The following is a 14,349-nucleotide window of genomic DNA, read 5'->3' as shown; positions in this document are numbered from 1 at the left end:
AATAATAGGTAGCGGCTACCAAAAAATAATCAGTAACGGCTACCGAAAAATAATCAGTAGCTGCTACCGATTAATTTTCGGTAGCAGCTACCGATTACCTGTAAATAATAGGTAGCGGCTACCAAAAAATAATCAGTAGCTGCTACCGATTAATTTCCGGTAACAGCTACCGATTACCAGTCAATAATAGGTAGCGGCTACCAAAAAATAATCAGTAGCGGCTACCGAAAAATAATCAGTAGCTGCTACCAATTAATTTTCGGTAGCAGCTACCGATTACCTGTAAATAATAGGTAGCGGCTACCAAAAAATAATCAGTAACTGCTACCGATTAATTTCCGGTAACAGCTACCAATTACCAGTAAATAATAGGTAGTAGCTACCAAAAAATAATCAGTAGCGGCTACCGAAAACTAATGAGTAGCGGCTACCGATTATTTTTTTCAGTGTAACAGTTCATAGTCGCTAATGAACCCCAGCAGTTGAAAAGCGACTTTAAATAATAAATAAATAATGCTCATAGTTTTCAATTTATACTTCAAAAATTTAAGGTAATTAAAATACGTCATTATTGTTCAATATGTATTTGATCATTCATAAATGTGACAGTATACAATTATTAATTTATTTTATTTATTCTACTTTTCTTCCATATTTATTGTATAATATAATTTCAAACATCAAAGTCAGTCAATAAAAAAACCTTCATAAAAAATTTCTTTGTTTCATTTGCCGTAAATTATAAATTAATAATGCTCAACAAGTTCAAAAAAACATAATTTAATTTACGATGCTTTGAGTAATTGTGATGTCAAAACAATCAGAATAATTGTTCATAGTCGTGAATTTAGTACAAGTGCATGTTAGGCTCCCGTTCTCGATGTGTCGCTTATTTATTCACATCGTGTTCAGTTTTATCTTAGTCCAGATTATTCTGGCTAGAAAATATCCTCCAAAGTATAGACAGTTACCAAGAACAGCTCTTGGAAATGTTGGTAAGAATATATATAGGTTTATATACATAAATTATGACATATATTTATTACTTAACGATTTCACAGCAAAAGTTGATAAATTTCTTTACTTGATCGATTAATTAGAATAAAAATAAAATTATTAACGATTTAAAATATCGTAGATATCGATCCTGAAATTTTTGATGACGATTACAAGAAATCGAATAATATCATTGATACACCTCCACCCAATAATAATAATAATAATGAAGGACGTCTGAAAATAAACCGTTATCACGTAATGGCTCAAAGTGCGCATGTAGATAATATCAGGTATAAATATAAATATTGAACAGTATACTTGGAAAATAATTCATAATCTTAATTAATATGAGGATCAGTAACAGGAATGGGATTAAAAAAATTTTGGAAAATCCAAGAGTGCACGACAAGATCGCTCATTTTATTTTTAATTATGACTTATACTTTATGATATTAACTTATTTTTTTTTTAATTTTAAATTATTATTCGACTTTGAAATTGCTCATTTGATTTTTTTATTTCTTAATTTCAGTTTGATTTTTTTTATTAAGATTTTTATTTCAAATATCCCGCCTTTTTGTCTTAGATGTCGCGCTTTATTCAATCTTACTGTTGCGCTAGTGCTGCTGCCAATAATGCCATATTTTGCTGTATATACTGTAATTTTGCCGTAAAATACCGTTCTTTTATCATAATGTACCGTAGTTCGGATTCGCTTGGGTAGTTAAAATAACAAAAAAAATTAAATATTAAACAATTATCATGAGCGACTCAGGTGTGATGAAGCTGAAGCTAGCCAATTTTTTGCGTGGCTGCTACTTTTTACGGCCGCTAACGCAATCTTTTGCCTGACCGTAACTTATTACGACCGCTAGCACAATTTTTTGCGTAGCCGCTACTTATTAGGCTACTAGTGCAATTTTTTGCGTGGCTACTACCTATTACGGCTACTAGTGCAATTTTTTGCGTCGCCGCTATTTATTATGGTCGCTAGCACATTTTTTTTGCGTGGCCGCTACTTATTACGGCCATTAGTATACTTTTTGCGTGGCCGCTATTTATTACGGCCACTAGTATACTTTTTGCGTGGCCGCTACTTATTACGGCAACTAGTGCATTTTTTCCGTGGCTACTACTTATTAAGGTGACTAGTAGAATTTTTGCGTGGCTACTACTTATTAAGACTGCTAGTACAATTTTTTTCGTGGCCGCTACTTATTACGGCCACTAGTATACTTTTTGCGTGGCCGCTACTTATTATGGCAACTAGTGCATTTTTTTCCGCGGCTACTACTTATTAAGGCGACTAGTAGAATTTTTTGCGTGGCTACTACTTATTAAGACTGCTAGTACAATTTTTTGCGTGGCCGCTACTTATTAGGACCTCTAGCTTCAGCTTCATCTCAGGTGTGCACTTTTGGATTTCCCAATTTTTATTTCTTAATTTCAAATATTTTTAAGTGACTTGAAAAAATCACATAATTGATCTAATTCTCAGATACAATTTTTAAATTGTGAAAAACTGGAATACTCTTATAAGAAATAAAAAAAAATTTTTGATTTTTTTTTTTGAATCAGACTAATGAATATTTTAAATTATTCAGGCCAAATGGAGACACTGAAATACCGACTGCCTTTAATTTCGAACATGAGGAAAATGCTCACTTTGTGCAGCCGGAAAATCTAAATGTATTTAATAAAGGACCGTTACCATACCTACAAAATCAAGAAAAATCTCCGGCTGAATTTTATCTCAATGTCAATTCATTTCCTTTCAACATAATACTATCATTTATTAAAAACTCTCCCCAATTAAAAAGTCAAATAATATGGATCTTAACCTCATTCCGATCTATTATCCAACATATTGATAAACATATGGAACTAGCGAAGGATTATTTAACCAGTAGTTCATATTATTAAGTTTGTATTGCTCGCAAGTAATAATTAATTGAATCACTAATTTGAATAAAAAATAAATAAAGAATGATAATGACAAAATTTTGATAAATTTTTTGTCAATAAAAAAAAATATATGTTCTGTATTGTTTGATATTGAAAATGGTGTAAAATTTGGTTTTCTCCAATAGACATTTTTATTTATTAATCTGCCTGTCGTATCACTGCTCTTTGTCTTTACTGTTATCTAAAAGATAAAACTACGATTAAATTCATTGTTTTTTTATTATCACATTTACTGTTAAATATATTTCTTAATGTATGATCTGAAAGACATGACAATTGATTTTTTTAATGAATAAAAAAAATATTTCTATATATACAGGGAAGGAAAGGGCAAAACGGTTGGAAGGTGGGGAGGGCCAAAATGGGGCACCTCAAAAATTTAAAAAAAAAGTCTGGTTATAAACAAGTCCATAATTACTTTATTAATACAATTGACCCTAGTTCACCTGATTTACCGTAAATTTACGGTAGCTTTACCTTAGAATACAGTAAATTGGCGTAAAATTCGGGTGAATTTAATGTGATTTACGGAAATAGGGGAATTACGGTAGGTTTGCCGCAAAGCATGGTGGGTTTACCGTAAACCATGGTGGATCGTAAATTTAGTGTAAAAATTCGAATGGATTACCGAATTATCGTAATTTACGGCAAATTACCGTATTCTCGTATTTTACGGTGGATTACCGTTCATTACGGTAAAATCATCGTGAATTACGAAAAATCCACCGAAAATACGGAAAGCTCCATAAATTACGGTAAATTAATATTTTACGGTGGATTATGGTAAATTACGAAAAATCCACCGTAAATTACGAAATATCCACTATACATTACGGAAGATCCACCGTGGATTACGGAATGCCCACTGTACATTACGAAAAATCCACCGTAAATTACGGAATATCCACTGTACATTACGGAAAATCTACTGTAGATTACGGAATGCCCACTGTACATTACGGAAAATCCACCGTAGATTACGGAATGCCCACTGTAAATTACGAGAAATCTACCGGAAATTACGGAAAGCACCGTAAATTACGGTAAATCAATATTTTACGGTGGGTTATGGTAAATTACAAAAAATCCACCGTAAATTACGGAATAGCCACTGACATCACGGAAAATCCACCGTAGATTACGGAATGCCCACTGTAAATTACGAAAAATCTACCGAAAATTACGGAAAGCACCGTAAATTACGGTAAATCATTATTTTACGGTGGATTATCGTAAATTACGAAAAATCCACCATAAATTACGGAATGTCTACTGTACATTGCAAAAAATCCCTCGTAGATTACGGAAAGCCCACCGTAAATTACGAAAAATCCACCGAAAATTACGAAAAGCACCGTAAATTACGGAATGTCCACTGCACATTACGAATAATCCACCGAAAACTACGGAAAGCACCGTAAATTATGAGTAATCCACCGAAAATTACGGAAAGCACCGTAAATTACGGTAAATCAATATTTTACGGTGGATTATGGTAAATTACGAAAAATCCACCGTAAATTACGGAATATCCACTGTACATTACGGAAAATCCACCGTAGATTACGGAATGCCTACTGTAAATTACGAAAAATCTACCGAAAATTACGGAAAGCACCGTAAATTACGGTAAATCATTATTTTACGGTGGATTATCGTAAATTACGAAAAATCCACCATAAATTACGGAATGTCTACTGTACATTGCAAAAAATCCCTCGTAGATTACGGAAAGCCCACCGTAAATTACGAAAAATCCACCGAAAATTACGAAAAGCACCGTAAATTACGGAATGTCCACTGTACATTACGAATAATCCACCGAAAACTACGGAAAGCACCGTAAATTATGAGTAATCCACCGAAAATTACGGAAAGCACCGTAAATTACGGTAAATCAATATTTTACGGTGGATTATGGTAAATTACGAAAAATCCACCGTAAATTACGGAATATCCACTGTACATTACGGAAAATCCACCGTAGATTACGGAATGCCCACTGTAAATTACGAAAAATCTACCGAAAATTACGGAAAGCACCGTAAATTACGGTAAATCATTATTTTACGGTGGATTATCGTAAATTACGAAAAATCCACCATAAATTACGGAATGTCTACTGTACATTGCAAAAAATCCCTCGTAGATTACGGAAAGCCCACCGTAAATTACGAAAAATCCACCGAAAATTACGAAAAGCACCGTAAATTACGGAATGTCCACTGTACATTACGAATAATCCACCGAAAATTACGGAAAGCACCGTAAATTACGAAATTCCGCCGCAAATTGCGGTAAATCTATCATAATTTGGGTCTGTTAAAGGAGGACTATTTTGAATTTTTTTTTTTTAACTTTTTCAAATTTCGAAGATTTTATACTTACGAAATGCAACTTTGTCAAGACTTGTTTAAATCTTCCATAGGAAACTCGATTAAGTTAATTATGCTAGAGTAAATATAAATTGTTTAATGATGCATTAACTACCTTTATTAAAAAAAGTAATGTATTATATAGAAAGTAATAATGCTTTTGATAAAATGCTTTATGTTTGATGAATATTGAATATCAGAGAAATAAATGATACAATAATTATAATATTATTTAATGACCTTGGAAATAACGAATTTGATCCATTACAAAAATCTGTATCACAGTAATACATATTGAGGAATTTTACGTATACTGGACTTTTTTCCTGTTCGGCTTCAGCTGCTTTTGGTACGGCTCTTTCATCACCCACTAAAGATTTTACACTACAGCTACGAGCTCTAACTCCAGTTGTGTAATTTGCTAGTATTCAAATTATTAAATGATTAATAATTTATTATATTTTGATATTTATGACCAGAAAAAACGTAATTTTGAGTCAAGAATTATTTTATTGGCTTAAAAATATTTTGTTGACTTGAGAAGGAAAGCCGATATTTTCTTCGTTCCTAAAAAAATTTTCTTAAATGAAGAAACTTTTTACTAAATCAAGAAATTTTTATTTTTTTAAACAGAGAAATTTTTTTTTGAACGAAGAACATTTTTTTCTGAATTAAGAAACTTTTTTTTCCTGAACGAAGAAAATTTTCTCTGAATTAGGAAACTTTTATTTTTTGAACAGAGTAATTTTTTTCTGAGTTATGGAATTTTTTTCTTGAACGAAGAAAATTTTCTCTGAATCCAGAATTTTTTTTTTAACAGAGAAAATTTTTTCTGAATGAAGAAATTTTTCTTGTTGAACGAAGAAAATTTTCTCTGAATCAAGAACTTTTTTTTTGAACAAAAAACATTTTTTTCTGAGTTAAGAAATTTTTTTTCCTGACCGAAGAAAATTTTCTCTGAATCAAGAAAGTTTTTCTCTTGAACGAAGAAAATTTTCACCGATTGAGGAAAATTTTATTTTTTGAACAAAGTAATTTTTTTCTGAGTTATGGAATTTTTTTCTTGAACGAAGAAAATTTTCTATGAATCCAGAATTTTTTTTTTGAACAGAGAAAATTTTTTCTGAATGACGAAATTTTCCTTGTTGAACGAAGAAAATTTTCTCTGAATCAAGAACTTTGTTTTTGAACAAAAAACATTTTTTTCTGAGTTAAGAAATTTTTTTTCCTGACCGAAGAAAATTTTCTCTGAATCAAGAAAGTTTTTCTCTTGAACGAAGAAAATTTTCACTGATTGAGGAAAATTTTATTTTTTGAATAGAGTAATTTTTTTCTGAATTATGGAATTTTTTTCTTGAACGAAGAAAATTTTCTATGAATCCAGAATTTTTTTTTTGAATAGAGAAAATTTTTTCTGAATGAAGAAATTTTCCTTGTTGAACGAAGAAAATTTTCTCTGAATCAAGAACATTTTTACTCTTTAACGAATAAAATTTTCACTGAATCAAGAACTTTTTATTTTGAACAAAGAACATTTTTTTCTGAACTAAGAAACTTTTTTTTCTTGAACGAAGAAAATTTTCTCTGAATAAAGAAATTTTTCTTGTTGAACGAAGATAATTTTCTCTGAGTCAAGAAATTTTTGTCTTGAATTAAGAAAATTTCGACTGAAAATTTTTTGAGTCAAGATATTTTCTTTCCATTTAAGCCCATAAAAAAATATTTAAAATCAAACAAGATATTCTTAGATCAACATATATCACACTTTGACAAATATCTGAATTATTTATCCAGGCGACCGAAAAATAAATAAATAATTTTTTTAATTACAAAGTACGTAAGATATCTTCAAACAAGCTGCACCTGTCGGTGATTCAGGGCAGTCTTTCTCAATTACATTCGTCGATTTTGAAATATCCAAACAATGAGTACATTCATAACACTTAATAGCATTTACTGAAATTGATTACAACTTTAAGTAAAGTATCAAGTAATTAAAAATTGTAGGTTACAAAAATTTATTTACCAGTAATTATTGATGTCATAATCCATAAAGGTAAAAAAAATAAGTAATTCATTATAAATATCACTAAATATTATCTTCTGGACATTGGTTTTATTCTAAGTAGTACTCAAAATTTTTTAGACATCAAAATTATCGATTAATTAATCAAGTTATCGATTAATTATCAAGTATGTCTTTGATTATTTAGGCTTCAAATTTATTAATTTTTTTTATATATATATAATAAATATGTGGTAATATTATATATATTATTATTTAGGTATAAATAATATTTTCAGACGTCGGCAAAGATAAATACTAAGTTGATTACATAGAAATTTATTTATTATTTACTATTCCAGTTAGGCAGTTGTTTTTATTTGCAGTTGGCTATTTGTTTTTCTTTTCCGGGGTTTTAGCAAAGGGAAAGATTAAATAACAAATATTTGTACGCTTTTGTAGAAGGTATTCCAGTGTGATTTGTTAGATTAAATGTCAATGAATTTTGATATTTATAGATTTAAATAATATGATTATTTACATTTAATTAGATAAATAGTTTAAATTTTGGGACTCGAGTGGGAATTTAACTAAAAATTTAGAATCTTTAGAATGCTTTGATGTGATTTAGGAAATTTCATGTACGTATTTGTTTGTTACGCACTGGATATTAGTAGCGTATGATTGGAAAGTTATTGAAGGCTGAAAATTTTCGGAAAATTTTTTTTTATTTTCATTGTATAATAAAAGTCTTAATTACTTCAATCAATACATGGAAAAAACAGTATATTAAAAATTAGTAAATAGTAGTAAAAAGTGGACTCTGTTATCAATAATTACTATTATGTGCTTAATGCAAAGTGGTTTACTAATTTTTGTAGATTCCTATAAACTATCAATTATTTCAAAAAGTAAAATATTATTACTTTTAGGTATAAGTGACTTATTAGTGAAAGTTTATTAATTTATGGCAGAATCTATTAAAAAGTAATGATTCAAATTAAGAATTGCTATCTTAGATACTGATTTTTCCGGCCGGAAATTGCAAAAGTTACAAACTTTTATTTTATAAACTCGATCACTGATCAATCATTAGCTTAAAATATCATTTATTCATCATTATAAATTAATTTACAGTATACATAAATCGAATAAGTGGTAAATAATAAAATGAAAAATTAGTATACTAGGTACTGATTTTGTTGCTCATAAAAATACCGAAAATTTTTAACTCTTATTTTATAAATTCTATCCCATTGACTAATAATTTATATAAAATGTTATTTATTCGTTATTATAAATTAATTTATCATATACATATATCGAATAAGTGGTAAATAATAAAATGAAAAATTCGTATACTAGATCTTTATATATTAATATGTACGTTTACTAATTTTTCGGTTCCTCATTTTCAAAATTTTTCTGTTTATTTGAATAGTAATAACTAGATACCAATTTATCGATTCTTTTTCATATTAATTTTAATATACGAAACTACAAACTTCGCTCTTCTGTGTATCAAATTTAAATATAAATAATAGCCATTTTGTAATATATATAATGGTCCCGATTTGATATTAGTATCGAATATACTAATTTTCAGTCGAAAATAAACTACAAACTATTAAAATTTTGAGCATTTTTTTTCCGTGTAGGACCTTAAAACATCGACATCTGAAAACTCGATTTTCGAAAATCGGATTGAAAGCAAAAACTTCCTTTTTTTTAAATTTTCATTACTTAAAAAAATATGTAATAATAATAATAAATGCAAAAATAAAAATTTTTCGTATACATATGTACATAGTTATATATTATAAAAATTTGTTGCATCGATTAAACGAAATCGATTACAGATTTACTGAAATAGGTTCGTTACATGTTTACTGTTTTTTCAATAAATAAAATGAGGATGTTGAAATATTAAATATATTAAGTCATAAACTTTATGGTTAATTAATAATATTGACGAAAAATTGATGTACGAGATAATTGTTGTGTGTATGCATAAATTGTAAAGAGCTACAATCAACATGGCTTGAAATAATAAAATATCATTTTTTACCTCATTTATATCAATGGTATTTTAATGAACTTTTTTTGTTTGCCCTTATTCTGAATGTTATCATTTACTTTTACCTTCGTAACAATCCAATTAAATGAATCAATATATATTGGCTACTAAACTCATAAAACATAATTCAAATTACTGTCAACCCGCTTTATGATTCACGCATCGGTGCTGAGTGGGAAAATTTCAATTATTTTTTTAAATAATTAATTTGCTTTGTTCTCGAGTTTTTTCAATAACGACAAAGCATATAGACCCAGCTTTGGTTAAATTGAAATTTAACTCGAATCATGTACGAGTATATGCTCATTTTTTTTATGTAATATAATAGGTGATCTTTTAATATTTTTTAACAATTTCAGCAATGGCACTCAATTAAATTTTGTTAATTGTTCTTAGTTTACAATACCAGGAAGGCTGAAGTAAAGTCAGACACGATTTCAAAAACAAAAAAAAAAAATAGTGTAATTTTTACAACAAAATTTTACACCGAGTTATTTACACTACATCGTGTCTAAAAATTTATTACACGGAGAGAAGTGAATGGTATATTCTCCAATGTGAGATAGTAATTATTACTATGTAGCATGGTAATGCAAGTTTTTTAGCCGTATTATTTATTTGACATAGTAATTCGTCCGATGTTGAATGGTAACGCTAGCCATACTAGCATGGTAATAATTACTATGCTAGCATGGTAATGATTACCATGCTACATTTGAATCATTCCTATGCTACATTGTAATTATTACAATTTCGATGAAGCTGCTTCCAATTGAAGGTAGTAAGGTTGATATTAAAATAAGGTTTTATAATTAAAAAATTACGTTATTTAATTAATAATGAATAAATTTTTAACTGATTTAAAAAATTTTTAAATAAAATAATAAATATTAACTTTAACATATTTTAACACGGGTTATTTTTATTAGAAAAATATTATAATAATTTAATTATTTATTGAAAATACATTTAATTAATATTTTATTGCAAGTAAAATTATTAATTATGAATTATTAATGTAGAGGAAGTTAACAATTATCTAAATTAAAAATATTAAATCCAGCGCTTTGGAATATACATTTTTCCGTCTGCAGCAGTGACGATACGTGTGGTAGAATAGCATTTTAAATCAGAATACAATAGACAATGATACTTTGTCAAATAATACTTGAGTTTCGTATAATTGATAATTTTCATTAAAATAATATTCATTGATATAAGTAGTAATTAAGATTGATATATGTACAGGTTATATTAGACATGTATACTATATAGCAGCGCTTAATATTGAAACTACTTTCACACTATTCAGTATCGGACTCAGTAGCATTCTAGAATGGCTTTGATTACTATGCTACAAAGTAGTATTTACCAGTAGCATGATTACTATGCAGTATGATAAATATTACCAGAAGAATGGTAATCATTCCTATGCTACATAGTAATGATTCCTATGCTTTAAAAAATAGGACTGGTTACCATATAGAATGGTAAATATTACTAGAAGAATGGTAATCATTCCCATGCTACATAGTAATGATTCCTATGCTTTAAAAAATAGGACTGGTTACCATATAGAATGGTAAATATTACTAGAAGAATGGTAATCATTCCCATGCTACATAGTAATGATTCCTATGCTTTAAAAAATAGGACTGGTTACCATATAGAATGGTAAATATTACTAGAAGAATGGTAATCATTCCCATGCTACATAGTAATGATTCCTATGCTTTAAAGAATAGGACTGGTCACCATATAGAATGGTAAATATTACTAGAAGAATGGTAATCATTCCCATGCTACATAGTAATGATTTCTATGCTTTAAAAAATAGGACTGGTTACCATATAGAATGGTAATTATTACCATTCTCTTCTATCTGTGCAGTTTGCAAATCGCATAAGAGAATCGGGCGAGTTGATCGTTTATTGTTTATTCGCACATTCCTGACACTCAATGACTGACTCTAATTTTAGACTAAACACAAAAACGAAATTATTGCAACGAATGCAATTCTAAGATGAAAATAAATAGATTCAGCGCTGTTACATAAATCAGTATCACAATAGTGTGTACGTGATTCCACGACATACACATCTTCAGTTTCTTTTGCATCCTGTGTCATGAACTCGCTTCGGTATGTAATTTTTCTATTGCAATCACGCAGAAGCACACGCAACTCTCCATTCGCTAAAACATATTAAGAAAAGAAGTTTCTAACTGTGAAGTATAATTTAAACCAGAGAAAAAAAATTATATTAATAAAAAACTTACAAAGTAGAGAAGTCACTGTTCTGCAAGCCGGGTACGAATTATTGTAATTACATTCTTGGATTGTTAGGTTCCTTTCTACAAAAGTATTGTCACAATGAGGTTTGACACTGTAATAATTGAATTAGTAAATTTTAGAGACAAACATAGAAAAAATTCAGTGATCGTGTGAATCACTAGTAGCATTCTTAAGGAAGTCTTATGTAAATCTGCAGCAATACTTGCTGAAGATTTATCAGCTCAGATTTGCTGCAGGATCGCTCAAGAAACCGGGACATGGCGCCCTCTTGGTTACTTCGCGAGTCTATTCAGCATTAGTATAGTAAAGTGGGTGGCGCCCACTTAATGTTCGATATAATTTTATCGAGTTATAGAATTGTTAATTGTTAGCGTTTTAAATTTAAATGAGGTCACTGGCTTTGCTAAAGATACTGCGTTTGAGCTTGGAGTCTCGGAGATAAACTTGATATATAGTGCGTATATTAAGCAAGCTTATAAAATCCATCTTCTTCAAGTCTTGTTTAAATGCTACTAGAGATTCTCTTCTCTCCCTATAGTTTAATATCAATTTCCATAGTCTGAAAACTGTCAATATATCTAATATATGGTACCGTCTTAAAAAATAAATATAAACTATATTCTTCACTGTGTTCTTATATATTATTAATATTAAAATTGATACTTACGAGGGAGTACAAAACCAACATTTGAGTGACTCTCCTATAACATAGAAACATTTTTTTAAACTTATCTGTGTTATTAGATATTAAAAGATATTAAATTTAATAAAATTTTTACCTGAATAATTGATTGAAAACAATGTTATTAAAAATAATAAATACTTCATTACTAATTATTAAATATATAACGTATTAACGTAAAATTATTAAGTATATAACGTAAATATTATTAAATAGATAACGTTTTTTTTTTCAATAAAAAAAGTTAAGCTTAAGCTTATTTCGAGCAGTCAGTTATATTAAATAAAATAAAATTAATCAAACAAATGCAGTATTTATAAATATGCATAATGTTGTTATCAAAATTTGATTGATATCATTCTTTGATAATTACCATGGAAACAGATTTTGCAAAAAAATGTCATTTTTACAAATGGAGTTTTATATGTTCGCGATTGAAAATTCGTTAGTGTTTATTAGTGATCATTAGTACTCTGACTAGTAAATCTTGTAACATTATTGAAAATAATTAGTGTTGACTATTGTTTCAATAGTAGCTCGATTAGTGAGCTTACATTACTATTTAAAGAGATATCAGTATCGAACATGTTTCAAATAAAAAAAATCTAACCTCAAAAATCATCATACACAATCTTGCATGATTCAGGCATAATCGTGCATGATTCATGCATGATTCATGCATGGTGGTGCATGACTCATGCATGGTGGTGCATGACTCATGCATGGTGGTGCATTATTCAGTCATGATCGTCCGTGATTCATGCATAATGGTGCATGATTCAGGCATGACTTTGCACGATTCATGCAAATACACGCATGATCATGCAAAGTCATGTTCATTCATGCATGATCATGTACGACGAGGCAAAAATAGTCATGCATGCTTCATATAATATTATGCATGACCAAGCTTGTCATGAATGGTCATTCATGAGTTTGCACGATTCATGCAAAGACAGGCATGATCATGCAAAGTCATGTTCATTCATGCATGATCATGTACGACGAGGCAAAAATAGTCATGCATGCTTCATATAATATTATGCATGACCAAGCTTGTCATGAATGGTCATTCATGAGTTTGCACGATTCATGCAAAGACAGGCATGATCATGCAAAGCCATGTTCATTCATACATGATCATGTATGACGGGCCAAGAATAGTCATGCATGCTTCATGCAATATCATGCATGACAGCTTTTCATGAATGATCATTCATGAGTTTGAATGATTCATGCAAAGGCATGCATGATCATACAAAGCCATGTTCAACCACGCATGCTCATGCATAATCAGTTCTGATGATTTTTTCCCGAAAACTTTTACAGTTTTATTTGTGACAAAGCGTTACTTTTAAAAGTACAATAAATGCTCAGGTCTAACGTCAATCGTATCTTTTCCGCGGGCAAATAATTCAAATTTAAAATTCATATTATCTGTCATAAATCATTGTATTAAAATAATATTTTCAATTAAAATTTAATTTTAACATCTATATGATATTGATTAAGTAGATTTTTATCACTGCTATCTTAGAGAGTTAATTATAAGTCTGCGCAGTATAAAAATATTTATATCGCAAGAATTCAATAAATTATCTGAAAAAATCTCTTTATCGTATTTGTATTATAAGGATATAAAAACCACATTTATTATTGTTTTTATAAGAATACATTCATTGTCTCTGACAATTTATTTAGGAATATGCTGAACAATAATATTTTCATTGTTTACAGTAGTATTAATTTTCATATAAATTTTTAACTGCACTAATGAATGCAATCATTGTTACAAGTGTGATAGTGGAGGTTGAAAATAGTGATTCAGAATTATTACATAGATCTGTATCGCAAAAATAAGCAGTCTGCGATTGAACATAGACTGAATTATTTGTAGTGTCCCTGAAGATTGTATTATAATTTACAGGAACTAGGTTTGTGCAATCACGCAAT

The 14,349-nt window shown here is 29.2% G+C and overlaps 1 protein-coding gene across 1 annotated transcript in view; it reads left to right on the top strand.

Moving 5' to 3' along the window:
- Window positions 1-14,349, top strand: part of LOC103568646 (glutamate receptor ionotropic, kainate 2) — a 178,964-nt gene that overhangs the window by 105,918 nt on the left and 58,697 nt on the right. The gene's annotated exons all lie outside the window — the stretch shown is intronic.

Source organism: Microplitis demolitor, chromosome 8, assembly GCF_026212275.2.
Source record: "Microplitis demolitor isolate Queensland-Clemson2020A chromosome 8, iyMicDemo2.1a, whole genome shotgun sequence".
Lineage (NCBI taxonomy): Eukaryota > Metazoa > Arthropoda > Insecta > Hymenoptera > Braconidae > Microplitis > Microplitis demolitor.
The sequence above is the reverse complement of the archived record's forward strand: the minus strand, read 5'-3'. Positions and strand labels throughout refer to the sequence as shown.